Here is a 3,511-nt window from a genome sequence, read left to right as displayed (position 1 = left end):
AAACTTGTAATCACTAGAACATAGTTTAGTTAATTCTAAACTTGTTCGCAAACAAAAGTTAATCCTTCTAACTTGACTTTTAAAATCAACTAAACACATATTATATATCTATATGATATGCTAACTTAATGATTTAAAACCTGGAAACACGAAAAACACCGTAAAACCGGATTTACGCCGTCGTAGTAACACCGCGGGTTGTTTTGGGTTAGTTAATTAAAAACTATGATAAACTTTGATTTAAAAGTTGTTATTCTGAGAAAATGATTTTTATTATGAACATGAAACTATATCCAAAAATTATGGTTAAACTCAAAGTAGAAGTATGTTTTCTAAAATGGTCATCTAGACGTCGTTCTTTCGACTGAAATGACTACCTTTACAAAAACGACTTGTAACTTATTTTTCTGACTATAAACCTATACTTTTTATGTTTAGATTCATAAAATAGAGTTCAATATGAAACCATAGCAATTTGATTCACTCAAAACGGATTTAAAATGAAGAAGTTATGGGTAAAACAAGATTGGATAATTTTTCTCATTTTAGCTACGTGAAAATTGGTAACAAATCTATTCCAACCATAACTTAATCAACTTGTATTGTATATTATATAATCTTGAGATACCATAGACATGTATAAAATGTTTCGACCTATCATGTCGACACATCTATATATATTTCGGAACAACAATAGACACTCTATATGTGAATGTTGGAGTTAGCTATACAGGGTTGAGGTTGATTCCAAAATATATATACTTTGAGTTGTGATCAATACTGAGATACGTATACACTGGGTCGTGGATTGATTCAAGATAATATTTATCGATTTATTTCTATACATCTAACTGTGGACAACTAGTTGTAGGTTACTAACGAGGACAGCTGACTTAATAAACTTAAAACATCAAAATATATTAAAAGTGTTGTAAATATATTTTGAACATACTTTGATATATATGTATATATTGTTATAGGTTCGTGAATCAACCAGTGGCCAAGTCTTACTTCCCGACGAAGTAAAAATCTGTGAAAGTGAGTTATAGTCCCACTTTTAAAATCTAATATTTTTGGGATGAGAATACATGCAGGTTTTATAAATGATTTACAAAATAGACACAAGTACGTGAAACTACATTCTATGGTTGAATTATCGAAATCGAATATGCCCCTTTTTATTAAGTCTGGTAATCTAAGAATTAGGGAACAGACACCCTAATTGACGCGAATCCTAAAGATAGATCTATTGGGCCTAACAAACCCCATCCAAAGTACCGGATGCTTTAGTACTTCGAAATTTATATCATATCCGAAGGGTGTCCCGGAAATCGAATATGCCCCTTTTTATTAAGTCTGGTAATCTAAGAATTAGGGAACAGACACCCTAATTGACGCGAATCCTAAAGATAGATCTATTGGGCCTAACAAACCCCATCCAAAGTACCGGATGCTTTAGTTTTTAATTAACTAAACCAAAACAGCCCGCGGTGTTACTACGACGGCGTAAATCCGGTTTTACGGTGTTTTTCGTGTTTCCAGGTTTTAAATCATTAAGTTAGCATATCATATAGATATAGAATATGTGTTTAGTTAATTTTAAAAGTCAAGTTAGAAGGATTAACTTTTGTTTGCAAACAAGTTTAGAATTAACTAAACTATGTTCTAGTGATTACGAGTTTAAACCTTCGAATAAGATAGTTTTATATATATGAATCGAATGATGTTATGAACATCATTACTACCTCAAGTTTAGTAGGTAAACCTACTGGAAGTGACAAGAAATGATCTAGCTTCAAAGGATCTTGGATGGCTTGAAAGTTCTTGAAGTAGGATCATGACACAAAAACAAGTTCAAGTAAGATTTTTACTCGAATTAAGATAGTTTATAGTTATAGAAATTGAATCAAAGTTTGAATATGAATATTACCTTGAATAAGAAAGATAACCTACTGTATATAACAAAGGTTTCTTGATCTTAGATGATTACTTGGAATGGATTAGAAAGCTTGGAAGTAAATTAGTAAACTTGAAGGGATTTTTGAAGTGTTCTTGAAGTGTTTTTCCTATGATGATTATAGCTTGATTCTTGAAGTGATTTTTGATGAAGATGATGATTAACTACTGGAAAAATACGTTCATAATAGTGTGTGTGTGTTGAGAGAGAATTAGAAAGAGAATTGGAAGTGAAATGGAGTGAATGATGAGTGGTAATTGGTGAGTGGTGAGTGGGGTTAAAAGGAGTTCTAGTTAGTTGACTAGCTCATGGTAGAAGTTAAAATTGATTATTCATACATGAAATAATCAAGAATGGAATCCCATGCTAGTTCCTATTGGTATATACCCATAGTAAGTACGTTTTGAAGCTGTGTATAATACGGGTAAGAATACGACTAGAATTCTTGATGAAAGAAAAGAATGGGAAAGTAATTGTAAGCATTTTCGTTAAGTATGAGTTTTTTGATATATATCTTGAAGTCTTCCAAAAGTATTTTAATACATCTAAATACACTACATGTATATACATTTTAACTGAGTCGTTAAGTCATCGTTAGTCGTTACATGTAAGTGTTGTTTTGAAACCTTTAAGTTAACGATCTCAATTAATGTTTTTAACCCATTGTTTATTATATCTAATGAGATGTTAAATTATTATATTATCATGATATTATGATATATTAATATATCTTAATATGATATATATACATTTAAATGTCGTTACAACGATAATCGTTACATATATGTCTCGTTTCGAAATCCTTAAGTTAGTAGTCTTGTTTATATGTATATAACTCATTGTTAATATACTTATGAAGATACTTACTTATCATAATCTCATGTTAACCATATGTATATCCATATATATATCGTCATGTCGTTTTTACAAGTTTTAACGTTCGTGAATCGCCGGTCAACTTGGGTGGTCAATTGTCTATATGAAACATATTTCAATTAATCAAGTCTTAACAAGTTTGATTGCTTAACATGTTGGAAACATTTAATCATGTAAATATCAATCTCAATTAAGATATATAAACATGGAAAAGTTTGGGTCACTACACATAGACACTCTATATGCAGTAATGTTGGAGTTAGCTATACGGGGTTGAGGTTGATTCCAAAAATATATATACTTTGAGTTGTGATCTAGCCTGAGACGTGTATACACTGGGTTGTGGATTGATTCAAGATAATATATATCGATTTATTTCTGTACATCTAACTGTGGACAACTAGTTGTAGGTTACTAACGAGGACAGCTGACTTAATACACTCAAATCTTTAAAACATAATAAAAATGATTGTAATTATATTTTGATCATACTTTGATATATATGTACATATTTGTATAGGTTCGTGAATCGATCCGTGGCCAAGTCTTATTTCCGAAGAAGGAAATATCTGTGAAAGTGAGTTATAGTCCCACTTTTAAAAATCTAATATTTTTGGGATGAGAATACATGCAGGTTTTATAAATGATTTACAAAATAGACACAAGTACGTGAAACTA

This window comes from Rutidosis leptorrhynchoides, chromosome 1, assembly GCF_046630445.1.
Source record: "Rutidosis leptorrhynchoides isolate AG116_Rl617_1_P2 chromosome 1, CSIRO_AGI_Rlap_v1, whole genome shotgun sequence".
Lineage (NCBI taxonomy): Eukaryota > Viridiplantae > Streptophyta > Magnoliopsida > Asterales > Asteraceae > Rutidosis > Rutidosis leptorrhynchoides.
The sequence above is the reverse complement of the archived record's forward strand: the minus strand, read 5'-3'. Positions refer to the sequence as shown.